The sequence below is a fragment of the Orcinus orca genome, chromosome 3 (genome assembly GCF_937001465.1).
Source record: "Orcinus orca chromosome 3, mOrcOrc1.1, whole genome shotgun sequence".
Lineage (NCBI taxonomy): Eukaryota > Metazoa > Chordata > Mammalia > Artiodactyla > Delphinidae > Orcinus > Orcinus orca.
In genome coordinates, this window is record NC_064561.1 from 151,098,763 (window position 1) to 151,113,964 (window position 15,202).

General features: G+C 38.4%; 1 protein-coding gene across 1 annotated transcript in view; it reads left to right on the forward strand.

The window, feature by feature from the left end:
• PLCXD3 (phosphatidylinositol specific phospholipase C X domain containing 3) overlaps nucleotides 1-15,202 on the forward strand; it is a 192,305-nt gene that overhangs the window by 169,965 nt on the left and 7,138 nt on the right. The gene's annotated exons all lie outside the window — the stretch shown is intronic.

A 15,202-nucleotide genomic window follows, 5' to 3' on the forward strand; every position in this document is an offset into this window, starting at 1 on the left:
GGAGACTGTGAGAATTTTCAGTCCTTGAAACATATGATAAAGTTGAGTCTGAGGGCTTCCCTGGTGGCGCAGTGGTTGAGAGTCTGCCTGCCGATGCAGGGGACACGGGTTCGTGCCCCGATCTGGGAAGATCCCACATGCCGCGGAGCCTGCGTGTCCGGAGCCTGTGCTCCGCAATGGGAGTGGCCACAGCAGTGAGAGGCCCGCGTACCGCAAAAAAAAAAAAAGTTGAGTCTGAAAAAGATGCTTTCTAACAATAGTTCCGGAACAGTGTTCTGTAGAACATTAGGTCCACTAGATGTCTGTTGGTTGTTTGTAGGAAGAAATTTAAAAGATGTATTTGTGTGTGCATGCCCATGTGTTAATAGTTTGAGGACTATTCTTGGGTCAAATAAGTTTGGAAAACACCAGTTTGAGGACAGGGGAATAAGTTCTTGACTTATCTCAATGTCCTTAATATGACAATATGTTTAATATGCTATTATGTGTATTGTGAACATCAAAGAGGCTTCACTATTACTAAATTTATTCAACCAATATTCAAAGGAATATTTATTTGTTTTAGGAATATCTTTCAATAGCTCATGAAACATTGTAACATGGAACTCTGTTTAGGTAACATTTTTTAGAGAATATGGTCTCAGATTATAAACATCTTAGAGACATTTTCAAACCTGATAGCCTCTGGTGCTTTTCTAAATGTGGCAAGGAGGAAATATACAAGGAAGAGGGAGGATGCATTAGCAAATAAGACACATATATGGCACCAATATGGTTTGGCAATATTTATTGTACGTTTTCAAGTTCCTAGAATTTTCCATGTTGTCAAAGAATGCTAAAGTGGAATATTTTTAAAGTGTCAGGTAACACGATTTCCCAAAAATATAACCAACAGAGAACACAACGGAAAGCACTCTTCTCATACTAACTGACTTAAAATTTTGCACTCTTTCGGTACTATTAAAACACTCTGACTTTGTAAGACCATTGTCAGGAGGAAATTATAGAATTAACAGCATAATGAATCTTATTCTCTTGCAGAACAAATGACATGTTCCTCTGCCCTTTGCACCTGCAGTTGTCACCGATTAAAGGGGAAAAGGCCAAAGAAATCACCCCCTGATAATTATGCATGATTGCAGGGGCCCAGAGACACACAGACACATTAGCACCTGGGAAATTATGATCAAATTAAATTCTGTTTGTATTCATTCTGCATGTTAACATTTTCTCTAAGGAATGGGAAATCTCTGAATTTGACTTTTTAAAACAATTGAACATCTGAAATGGATGCTATAACAACATTTAGCTTTGAAAGAGCATGTCAGGGACATGGAGTTGCACAAAGTACTATACAGAAAAGGCTGTGATGATGGAATAAATACCACGTCGCCGCCACCACCCCACCCCCAGCTTCTGCTGGGCAATTTGGACTGGAAAAGTCTCCCATCAGAGTGGCCATGACAATTGTTTCCTTTAGAAGTAGGTTTAGATGTTCTGGGCTTCTGATACATTATTCATAGCATAATGGTGTCCAGAGGGAAATCATAACAGATGACCAATGTAAGACTATGTGGTCACTATTTCTAAGTAGTCTAGACTTGGTAGCCTTTCTACCAAGAGTAAGTGGAGGTACCCACATGATTCTGCATAGTGCACGGCACTAAGCATAAAGGAGGTTTTTCTCAGGTGATCTTCTCCCACTCTCCCTCTTGAAAAACAACCCTCAAACCACCATAGGACCTACCCCGTTTGCATTTAAGAAATGGAAATGTAGTTTTAATTTCTCTATCTCATTAAGGTTACGAAAGGCTACCCTTGATTCCTACTTGGGTGAAAGTCCACTGATCACAGAATTTCTTGCCATCTAAATTGAACACTTGTAGGTTGGGTTTCCCAAGAAATAGACTCTAAGGCTCTGAGATTTATGGGCAGTTTTATTCCAGAGTTCACTTGGGATCCACGCCTATGGGAGAGTGACAGGAACAGGATTGAGTAGAGGGAGGAGTCGGCTGTGATGCAGTCACAACAAAGGTCTTAGCCAAGCCTATAGGAAGCTCTGGAGCTGGGATGAACCTTCCGAGTTGTCCCACCTTGAGGCAAGTGCCTGTATACACTCCTTCCCAAAGATCAGTCATTGAATGCAGGTTGTCCCCAGAGAGGGTGTGTGACCTTGAGTGGTGTGACTAACTCTTTAGCTGAGGGCAATTCTCAGACAGAAACTCAGCTGACAGCTGACAGCCAACAACATTCCTAGCACTCATTGAGATGAGTGCTCTCAATCTGGAAGGGAAAATCTGGTCAGCTCTTCACAGCAGGCACTACACATCAATATAGAGAGTAACTTTTTCATAGAGTTACTTGCCTTCAAGTAATCTGAAAGTAGGAAAAATGAAGGTAGCTAACATTTATTTACTGTCTACTATGTACTAGGAACTTCAAGCATGAACACTAAGAATGGAGTAACAGCTATCATTTATTGAGTTATCACCACTCAAGTATTATGTTAAAATTTTATGCATGCTATTTCATTTAATCTCCACATTAATTCACTCTTTTTATTCTCTTTCACAAGTGAGGAAACTGAAGCTCGAAAAGTTTAAGTGACTTGCCTAAAGTTACATGAGTATTAGTGAGAGTGCTGCCAGGATTTGAACTCAGTCTGCTGCAAAGTCCTCTTTCTTAACCTCTATGTTACACCACCTATCCATCTTGTATTGTTTTTAGTCTTGCAGAAACCCTAGGATTTACATATCATTATTATCCCCATTTTACAGAGAAAAACAACTTTCCCCAAAGTCACACATTACTAATAACTCAAATAAGGCTCTGTCTAATTCTAAAGCTCTTATTCTTTCTAGTGCCCCTGTATCAATTGTAGGCAGTCCATTAAAACTCAATAAATACTCACTTAACTTATGAGTACTTAGAGAGTAGTCTTTATTTAGCCTCATAAATATATAACATTCCATGGAATATTTCCATTTGGAATTGGAATGTGTGCCAAGAAAGAGGCCAGCAGTTAGTTCATGAGGCCAAAAGAGGCTTCATGGACATCACTGTCAAATGTTTTCATGCAACTCTATTCAGAGCAATTAAACAATTTCTATTTGTAACAATTCAAGTATTTCCAGAATTAGCCCTATAATTAAGGCAAGGGCCATGTCTGACTCATCCCTGTACCTACCCCAACAATTGCTACATGATTAGTACTCAATAAAATCTATTGAAAGTGAGAGAGAATATATGAACATGATGGGGACAAATAGTTCCCAGGATTTCACCATCAAGAATCTCTACAGATGGATGGATAAAGAAGATGTGGTATATACACAATGGAATACTACTAAGCCATAAAAAAAAATGAAATTTTTGCCATTTGCAACAACATGGATGGACTTGGAGAGTATTGTGCTAAGTGAGATAAGTCAGACAGAGAAAGACAAATACTGTATGATTTCACTTACACGTGGAACCTAAAAAATTTGACAAACTAGTGAATAAAACAAAAAAGAAGCAGATTCACAGATATAGAGAACAAACTAGTGGTTACCAGTGGGGAGAGGTAAGGGGAGAGGGGAAATATAGGGGTAGGGGAGTAAGAGGTACAAACTACTGTGTATAAAATAAGTACAAGGATATATAGTACAACACAGGGAATGTAACCAATACTTTATAATAACTGTAAGTATAGTATAAGCTTTAAAAACTCTGAATCACTTTATTGTACACCTGTAACTTATATAATATTGTACAGAAACTATAATTCAGTTTAAACAAAGAATCTCTTACACCATTTTTCCTCACAGAGACCATCTTCTCTTAATACATGTATATTTTATAGGTAATAATTTATCTCTCCATCGTTAAAATTAAAAGCATGCAGATTTCCACTAGAATTTCAAATAAGCAGCAGATGGTCAATACTAAACCTGAACTGATAAAATGATTCTGCCCATTGTTAAGAAGAGCAGCATTTCAGTTAAACTGTGTGACCACAGTTCATGGGTGACTGATTTCTTTTGTGACTTTCAACATTATTACCTCTGCTATCCCGAGATCCAGGATCCCCAAGTCAGGAACAATTGAGAGTGAAGGGATAAACCTAGATAGTCCTTGACATGTTTGTTCCAGGTAAAACCAGAAATGTTAAAACTTCTTTTCTGCACAGGTGAGCAGCAGCTCTTTCTCTGCAAATGGAAATCTTTCCAAAGAGGAGAAAGGACAGGCAGGTGCCAGCAGATAGAAACTGTATGCTTTGAGTAAAGTAAATTGCTTCTGAGCTTTGAGTCCCCAGATTCCCGGAGCATTTGTTCTGAGTGAGCCGCTATTTGGTACTGAGGAAGAGACTGTGAGGTGAGAACACTTGATCCCACACAGATGTGTTCATCATATTGAGACTCTACCCTTGAAAGAAAGCCCGCTGTCTGCCTCATTGGCAGTCTAAATCTTATTAATACACTGAAGGGTCTCTTTGTTTAGAATGTACGAAGCTTTCTTTCTTCCTTCTCTCCCTTAGAAAATCAGCAGACAGAATAGTGCAGAGGCCCCATCGAGGGCTGGCTGTGCTCATATTCTGTCTCCTGGCAGGGTTTATGGCTTATTCTGAAACAGGGGCTGAAGGGAGTGATGGGCCTGAGGACACAGCACATCTTATGAACTCTAAACACCATTCTTCTTGCAGTTTATATGATCTTATTTTAATTGAAAATGGATTTTTGACGGTTTTCTTCCTTGCCACAATAAAAAGGGCTACTTTTGCCATCATCAAAGGAAACAGATGGCGTCTTTTGCTTTGATGTGACTGCATTACTTTTTGTCAAACAAACACAAAGCTAAACTAAACTAACAAACTTCCAGGCATGAGAGGGAGGTGGGATTGTTCCCATGTCTTCTTGAGAACTTGGAATCTGTCCCTTTGAAAACTGAAGGCGGCTAGGATAGTTAGGGTGAAGGCGAGGGTCAGTCAGTCCCCCGATATTCCTGGTGTGACAGTGGCTCTTGTGTCCTTATCTCGTGGCCCCCGGAGCATGTCAGCCCTCATGGCTGTGGCCGAGGTGTTATGAGCAACCCCGACCTTACATCTGAATAGTACCCACATAGAGGTCATCACCTTGTGCGGAGGTGTCTACCCCAAGTGTTGTCACACCTAATTTTCCAAATAGGAAAAATTGGGACTCACGGGGTTAATATAATTTATGCAAGATTTTAAAACACAATAAAAGACATTACTATAGTCAGGACCAGAACTGAAATTTCTCTCAACACCAATCCAGTTGACTTGACAGTTTTTGTTTGTTCATTTTTTTGTTTTTGTTTTTACTTTACATAGTCTTTATTTTTTTTCTAACATCTTTATTGGAGTATAATTGCTTTACAATGGTGTGTTAGTTTCTGCTTTATAACAAAGTGAATCAACTATATGTATACATATGTCCCCATATCCTCTCCCTCTTGCGTCTCCCCCCGACCCTCCCTATCCCACCTCGCTAGGTGGTCACAAAGCACTGAGCTGATCTCCCTGTGCTATGTGGCTGCTTCCCACTAGCTATCTATTTTATATTTGGTAGTGTATATATGTCAATCCCACTCTCTCACTTTGTCCCAGCTTACCCTTCCCCCTCCCCGTGTCCTCAAGTCCATTCTCTATGTCTGCATCTTTATTCCTGTCCTGCCCCTATGTTCTTCAGAACCATTTTTTTTTAAGATCCCATTTATATGTGTTAGCATACGATATTTGTTTTTCTCTTTCTGACTTACTTCACTCTGTATGACAGACTCTAAGTCCATCCACCTCACTACAAATAACTCAATTTTGTTTCTTTTTATGGCTGAGTAATATTCCATTGTATACTGTGCCATGTCTTCTTTATCCATACATCTGTCAATGGACACTTAGGGTGCTTCCATGTTCTGGCTATTGTAAATAGTACTGCAATGAACATTGTGGTACATGACTCTTTTTGAATTATGGTTTTCTCAGGGTATTTGTATGGAAACACAAAAGACCCTGAATAGCCAAAGCAATCTTGAGAAAGAAAAACGGAGCTGGAGGAATCAGACTCCCTGAATTCAGACTATACTACAAAGCTACAGTAATCAAGACAGTATGGTACTGGTACAAAAACAGAAATATAGATCAATGGAACAGGATAGAAAGCCCAGAAATAAACCCATGCACCTATGGTCACCTTATCTTTGATAAAGGAGGCAAGAATATACAATGGAGAAAAGACAGCCTCTTCAATAAATGGTGCTTGTTGTTTGTTTTTAATAAATCTCTCTCTCCCCAACTAGAAGGTATACACCAAGAGGGCAAGGGTTGGGTCTCTTTCTGAGCACCCTGGCATCCTCAGCACACAGAATAATATGTAGCACATAAGAGGTGCTTTATAAATATGCATTGAACAGATGTCTTTATCAAGCTGCAGTTGGAGTTTGAACTTGATTTGAGCAGAGAATCTGGGAAGGTTAAGGAGAGAGGGATTTCTTCCTTTCGTGGCCACAGAGGGATAAATTCAAACCAGCTATATGTTTAGTTGTAACTTCCATTATTTTCTGTTTTACACCTAAATAGTTGTGGGGATTTAGTTCTGAAAGTACATAGTGCTTGTCATAGGAAGACTTGGGAGGACTTTAGTCTCTTATTCAAGAAAGCCTAAGTCCTCTAAAATCTCTAGAGTTGATTTTAGGGCATTTTTTTTGCAGATCATTCACATGACTTCATTCTTTCTCTGAATGCAATATCAGGGGAAAAAGGTTTTTTTTCCAAAAATGAGTTATTTTTATCAGGCATAAATCAGATATGCTCCTTTCTAAACAGAAACAGGTTTAGCAAAAAATGCTAAGCCTTGTCTTCATGCAAGTTACAATCTCTGAGATACATCCATCTGTCTACCTGAAGTTATTCTGAAGCCCTTTCTGGGGTTTAAAACTACAGATGCAAAGGCCCTGCCTTTTATCAATCACTGTATGATTCAGTGCATGAAATGCCAACCTTTTGGGAGTTTCTTTTTGTTTCATCTTTCTCTCCTTTACATTTTCAAGTGAAATTTCTAAGCCTTCAGAAATGGCTAGATTGACAGGAAATCACATTTTAAATATGTCAGACTTGAGTTGAATTAGTTGGTCCTGAGTGACTCAGTTGCCCAAGGGAAGAAAGACCTGTGATCGTTATTTTAAATTTTGCAGACCAATGAAGCCTCCATTTCTCAGGAGAGGCTGGGTTTAAGAAAGGCAGTAACAAGGCTCTGACATTTCATTGTAATCTTTATTTCCAAGGGCATCAGAGAGTTCTGTAAAAATTAATTTAATTTAAAGATTCTATTTCGTTCAACAAAAGAAACATTTCATTGAAAATTAAATATATTCAAATAAAATTCACTGAAAGATTCAAGTGTTTTATTATCCACATTGTTCCTTCATAACCACAAAATACAACAGTTTAGAGAATTTAGAGAAGTAGCATGTATAAAATGCATTTTTTGTAAAAGTATTAGGTATACACACACACTTGAATATGAATTTGACATGGGTTCCTAATAAATTTAATTCTAATTAAATGATAGGTAATTATAATTAACAATAAATTGATAGTAAATAAAGAAATCTGTTTAATTAAGTTTAATGCTAATAAACTTTATTCTTAGAGAGATGATGACTACTATTGTCGTTATTAACACAGACTCTCAGGACACTTTACGTATAATGCAGGAAAGGCATTTTGCAAATTGACTGTTCAATTTGGAAATTTGCCAGTAAGACCTGCCAAGTACAGAAAAGTTAAAATCCTTCAAGTTAATTTTTAAAAAACTTTTGTTTAGCAAAATAGCAGTGAATTCACAAACTAAAATCTGGCAATAGCCACGGTGAGGAAAACTGAGCAGTCTTTCCATGAATTATGTTACTGCATGCACTTTTATTCTAAAACTCAACCTTTTGTTTCTAAAAATAAAATCTATTCATTCAATACAAATTTATTGAGTACTCAGTCTATGCCAAGTGCTATGCTGAGCCTTTGGGCTCCAACAATGAGAAAACAGACAGTCTTTGTCCTCAAAGCCACTGCTGTCTAGATAGGGGGCAGGTGTTGATCAAACATGTAAATATAATTACAATTCTGACTAGTGTTTTGAAGAAGTGACATTTAAACTATCACCTGAAAGAAAAGTGAGTGAGTTGGTCAAGTGAAGGGGCAGGGAAGATGAGGTATTCTTGGTGAAGGGAAAAAAAAAAAGTGAACAAACAACAGCCCTTACAATGTTCCCTGAGGAAAATTAGGTTGGTCAAGATGAGTAAGACTGTGGATGTGGCTAGAATTCAGTGAGGGAGAGAGGGACCAGAGATGAAACTGGAGGAGCAGCTAGTAGCTGCTGTTCAGAGCCTATAGACCAGTTAAGAATTTTTATCTTCATGCTAAAAGCAGTGAGGGGTGATTGAAGCATCCTAAGTAGGAGACTGACATGAATTAATAAGTCAGGGTCAACACACTGAGGGTTACTGAACTCAGCACTTCCAATTCCTAAATCTTTTCCTTTAAATCTTTTCAAAATTGTTTCTCAAAGCTAGAACATCAGAAGACCTGGCTCCCACATCGCTGCTCTCCTGTTGCTTCCTTGGAGGAAGGTTTTCTGATTCCTGTAGACTTGCCTGTTTCTTCTCCAAGAAGCCTGCAAACTGTTTGAAGATGCCTTTCCTCAGGAGAGCTCCATATTCTGGAGAAGGGCTTTTAGGTTTCATGTACCAAATTTTGGTTCTGGACCTGGTCTTTTGCTAACTTAAGTTAGAATCTATGATGGGAAAAGCATATTTGGACGTTTGCCCCAATTATGTGCCCCCCCAAAAAAACCCTTCCAAGGATACTTCCCTAAAGCTTCATTGCCAGTCTTGCCCTTATACACAAGGACATCCCCCCCACCCACTTTCTATCATTGATAGGAAATTGTGAAGGTTGGAAAGAAATCCCGCAGGCTCATTTTTATATCACAACTGTATTATGGCTGGGTGTTGCCCTCAGAATTCCCTGCTGCCTTCCTTCTTTGAGACTCTGGAGCAGGGCATTGCCTGGGCTGTCACTCAGTGGATATTCAATACATTACCACTCACAGAGAGCCAGGCACTCATCTAAGCACTTTAATCCTCATTAATATGCTAATGTAATAGATGATAAAACTGAGGCTTAGAGTGTTAACTAACTTGCTCAAAATTAATGCCAGTGCTGAGACTTGAGCAGAAACAGTCTGGCTCCAGATTTGACACTAGTGCTAGGATTTTATTTAAATTTTTCTTTATCTTGAAATGATTCTCCTGGTAGTCAGTGAGGTCTTGCGAATAAACAGTCTAAATCCACACTGTAAATCCATCATCTAATGAAAAGGAGAGATTAAGAAAAAGAGGGGCATTTAAAAGACAACATTGCAGTATCTATTTAGTCACATCTTTCTATGTGATTATAGGAGACCAAAGGAGATTATTCCATAAATAGATACTAAAATATTAATATACAAATTCAAAGAGAATTTAGTAATCTCTTCAGACTACATAATTTCACTAAGAAATATTTTCCTTCATAATATTAGTGAATGCTCTTCAAATTTCTGCTAGCAACTTTTTGGTTATAAACGTGGAACTAATATGAAAAAATGAATGAATGAATGAGCAAATGAGGGCTTTTTAGGATCTCGTAGCAATCTGAGAACTTCCAAAGGGAACTTCCTAAGCTCTTCATTTATAAGTGAAGAGAATACAAGTTTCAGTGCCATTAGATGATAGACTTTGTATGGAATTAATATTAGATTCTTCATTGCATAGGAAAATCAAAGAACTCTTCTCTAGACGAAATCAACAGCAAACCTAACTGCATATAAAGGGAAGCTCTGACTTCACAGGTTGTCAAAGGAGGCGTTAACCATCTGGCCCAACACATTCCTGTTCCTCCCCTATTCCAGTCAGTCCCCCTAGTGTCCCCACACCTCCATGGCGCCTACTCTCTGGTCACCTTGTCTTTCCTAATCATGTCCTCTCTTTCATGCCCATATGCTTTTCTTAAAAAAATACTTCATTGAGGTCTGACATATAAAATGCTGTACATTTTTAATGTATACAACTCGATGAGTTTGGAGATAGGTATATACCCATGAAACCATCACCATCAAGGCTATAAATATATCCATCACCTCCCAAAGTTTCCTCCTGACCCCTTTATTATTTTTTTATGCGTGTGTGTGGTAAGAGCACTTAACATAGGATCTACCCTCTTAGCAAATCTTAGCATACAGTACAGTTTTGTTAGGAGGGCATTATGCTAAGTGAAATAAGCCAGACAGAGAAATATAAATACTATGTGATCTCAGTTATATGTGTAATCAAAAACTGTCAAACTCGTAGAAGCAGAGAATGGTGTTCACAGGTGCTGGAGAGAGGGAGAAATGGGGAGGTGATGATTAACGTGTACAAAGTTTCTGTTATGAGAGATAAGTTCTGGAGATCTACCATACAGCCCATATTCTATTGGATGTGCTGTTCCCTTTTCTTGAAATGCTTTCTTCTTCTTTATCTAAAAAGTCTTGACCAAGCTCATATGTCACCTATTTTGTGACATGCTCCTTAAATTTCTCCATAATTTCTCCCAAGTGAAATAAATTATTTTACCTATATGCTCCCACAGGATCCTATGCCCATGTCTGTTGTGCCATATGGTATTGTCATGGTTGGTTCACATCCATTTTTCTTGTTAGACTTTGAGACAGCTGAGACCAGGATTTCTAGGTAACATTTGAGTTCAATAAATGTGCTATTTTCCTTTTGGGTCCCAGGGATTGTGGCAAGTACAGGGGATATTTTGATGACTATGATATGATTTTTGTTTTTTGAAAAGTGTGCAGGTGTTGATAGAAATAGGCATGGAAGTGGAAAATCTGAACGCCATGTGCAGTGTGTAGTTACAGAACTGTGCTTATGGGGATAAAGCATCAAGAAAAGAGTTCTTCACCCAGATTTGGACTTGAGGGATGGAGATGCTGCCTGGGCCAAGTCTTGAAGGGCAAGCAGAAATTAGACCAAGAAGGGTACTGAAAGAAGGAATGGTATTTCATATAGATAGAAGCCCTGAAAAAAAAAAAAAAAGAGGCATGAAACCACAGGGTATGATGTTTGGGAGAAAACATAAGCATTTCAGTATTACTAGAGAAAAAATGAGCATGTAGGAAGTAGCAACAAATGCAGCTGAAGAGAGGTGTGTGTGGTGGATGCGTGAGGGAGGATGGAGGGACTCATATATACTGATCAAGAGCCTATGGATCTTGTAGGTGACAGAAGACTTTGCAGTGTTCATGTAGAAGAATAATGCATTTGGTTGAGAGAAAGAGTGTTGTGACTGTAGTGTAGAAAAGGCACGAAAAAGCAATTTGGTGGCAGGGCTGTGGCAACGTTTCTTGGAGAGAGGTGAGGAAGGTCTGAACCCCAAAATGGCTCTAGGGAGCTACACCTAGAACGCTGTCTTCCACAGATACAGTATATCTTTGTTGAATGAGTGATTTTTTAAAATTAAAGTTAAACCAGTTTTTCTTTTTAATTTTTTAAAAATTAAAAAAAAATTTATATTGGAGTATGGTTGATTAACAATGTTGTGCTAGTTTCAGGTGTACAGAAAAGTGATTCAGTTATACGTGTACATATATCCACTCAATTTTAGATTCTTTTCCCATATAGGTCATTACAGAATATTGAGTAGAGCTCCCTGCGCTATACAGTAGGTCTTTGTTAACCAGTTTGTCTTATACCATGAAAATTATTACACTGAGACAATATTTTATTACCACCAGAGTAGGCTTTTCAATTTACTCTAATTACCTAATATAAAAATTGATTCTCAGGAGGGCAAATAAAAAATTTACTCTTTTTACGTAAAAAGCACAGGTATACACAAACAACTTATAAGCATATTTAGAGTCTATCTGTGGTATTAAAATTTTATTGAGAAGGAGGGTGAGGAGGGAAAAATATTTTAAAAGGCTCCATAAGGGGGGAATAATTTTAAAAGTTTAAGAAATGCCACTCTAAATAATCATCATAACTTCAGTAGCATTTGCTAGTTTTAATCCAGTATACTGAGTCTTTTGTTTAACATAATTCTACTTAAGTCTGTCTGAGTATTTCATATTCAACTTGGTGTTATTGCTTGTTTTGTCTTTGGTATCATACTGACTTTACAAAACTATATGTGAACAGAAAAAGAAAAATATTCCCATGACTCAGAGAAACAGCATTTAAATGTAAAACTCCTATTTCACCTGAGGCCTAAAAGCTATTCCAAGATGATATTTCATCAATTCTCAAAGCAATCTATTTTATAGAGAAACAGAGAAGGGCACTCATATTCTCCTAACATAGCTCCATGGGGATAACGATTAGTTGTTCTAAATACAGGCCCAGGAATTTCAGTCTTAGAGCAGTAGTGGGCATCTGAGTATCTCTTTCTGTGATGGTCATGGTTCTAAAATGGGGGTTCTGTTGCTCAGGAGCCTCCCAAAACCTAGTACCCTAGGGATCTGGTAAGCCAGCTACTTGGTTAAACTTAATACATCAGCATCACGCTTCTCTATCCCACCTCTCACGTCTCAAAGTGAGTATATCTGCTAGAGAACTATTCTTCCCAGGAAATGCACTCATTCTGATACTTTTTCCAAAGAGTGTCTGCTTTTTCTAAAATGCCAAGGTGATACTATATTCACAACAGAGATATAACCATCTGCCCTAGCAAGTGCAGAAGAGAAAGTAATGGAATTCAAACCCAAGTGGCTGCACACACATTGCCACGGCATCTGTCTTTCTAACGAACTTGAATACACTTGAGTCTGTGCTCTAGGGATCCAGATTTTTCATTTCAAGATAGAATTCTCTTCTGAAGCTGTTGTTGTGAAGACCAAATTTCTCCACCTGCCAGTCTATTTTCTGAAGGCAATGGACCTTTTATTTATTTATTTATTTTTGGTAATGGACCTTTTAAATCAATGTTATGCTCTTTTAGAAGCACTTGTATCCTCCTCTATCTGTATGCTGAAAAATGTGGATCTGAATTTTTAAGGTATTACCCACAGGATGAATGTAGTCCAAGGCAGTTGATTCAGTTTTGCCTGGATGGGTCAAGTTTGACTAGATACACTTTCTGAGGTCTGGAGAAAGACACACATATTACATTCTATGCTTCAACCTCACAAACCAAAAGAAGCATGGATTTCTTTTCTCCTTTATTTGCATGACACTACCTGCTCCTAATTTTCATCTTCTATGCCTACTTCTCTCTTTTTTTAATTGAATCAACTTTTCTGCCCATGTTGTTGATTTTCAAATTCTCTCTTCTCGTCCTTCTTTATACTATCTTCCCAGGTCATTTTATCCACTCTCATAGCTCTAACTATTCTTTCTATGTGATGACTCTTGACCAGCTCTATGTCCTGAATATCAGAACTGTACTTAACTGTGAATTAAGATCTCAACTCATATGTCCCAAAGTCACCTCAAAGTCAACATGTCTCAGATTGAACTTAGCACATCCACTGGAAAGCCTTCAGTGCTGTCTTTCCAAGATTAGCGAATGATGCTCACCTGCCAGAATACCGCTAGAAATCTAGGCATCATCATGGCTTCTTTCTCCCTCTCCATCTACATCCAATCCCACACCAGTCAAATGTTGTCATTTTATCTCCTCAGTTCCTTTCAAATATATCTATTGTGGCCACTGAGATGTAAGCTACCATTATCTCTGGTCTGGCTTCCTTCCACAGCTCCCTAATTGTTAGCCCTGATCCCAGTCTTGCTTTCTTCCATTCATTTGTTCACAATGAAGGCAGACCACTCTCTCTGAATCAAAAGTCTAAGCATATTATTTCCCTGGTTAACAGCTTTCAGTTGGTCTACATTTCTGAAAGCCCTCTATCATCCGGTTCCTTCTTATTTCTCCAACATTTTTAAGACTTCCTTAAATTTTGTAACTTCTCTGAGATTCTTAATTTCATCATTGTCTCTCTACCCACTCACTTCTCTCTCTCCCTCCATATCATCCAGGAAATTAATGTCCACATGTATTTCCTCACTCTTTCATTGTTATTGCACTACCATCTCTCAGACCTCAGTTCATTTATCCCTTTTTCATGTCAACCTCCCTTCCTGCTCCCTTAGGTCATAGTGGTTTCTCTTCAATATGCTGTCATAGGATATTGCATCTTTCCTAACATCTCCTGGATCTGTCTGCACGCCCTACTCCTAAGCACGCCCTATTCCTGTCAATGAATGAAGGAATGCTATTTCTTCTGTCTGAAAATGCACTGCATCACCCTGTTCCCACCTTTACCCAGCTAAATCTTCCTAATCCCTCAACATTCAGGGAGCACTCTTCTGAAAAGTTTTTCCCAACTTTGCAAGCTAGGCTAGGTGACTCTCCACTATGCTGTCATGGTAATGAATCATCTCTTATAATTAAGTCAGATCATAACACTCTTCTGCTCAAGATCCTCCAAAGACTCCCCATTTCGCTCAGAGTAAACCTCAAAACCCTTATAATAGCCTACAGTGCTCTACAGCATCTGCCTCCCTTTCCTTATTATTTCTCTAACTTCATCTTTTAATACTTTCTTCTTTCTTTTGCCACATTTAGGCATGCTACCATTTCAGGGCCATGGCAGGAACTGAAACGCTTTCCCTAGCTTTCTACATGACAACTCCCTTGTCTCCTTCAAACCCTCGCACAAATGTCCTCTTGTCAATGGACCTGCGTAAGCACCTATTTTAAGTTGCGATCTGCTCCACACCTCTCTGTCTATGCACTCCAAATCCTCCTTTTTTGCTGCGTTTTAATAGCACTTATTCCTTCCTATCAAATGATATAATTAATTTATGATTATTAGTCATCGTTTGTCTTTCCTTATTAGACTGTAAGCTCCACACAGGTGGATATTTGTATCTGCTTTGTTCACTCAAGTTTTCCAAGTGCCTTCAAGGGTGTCTGGAACAGAAGAGGTGATCAGTAAATATGGTTAAAGGATGAGGATTGATTGTGCTATACAGTATTAAAATTTTCTTCCTTGTCCACCTGCCCACCACCAAACCATGCACTTGTCAAATGCAGGGAGTTTTGCCCTTAAATCTATTTACAATATCCAGCATATTTGCTGAAAATAGTGGGTTCATAATAAATGTTTGCTAA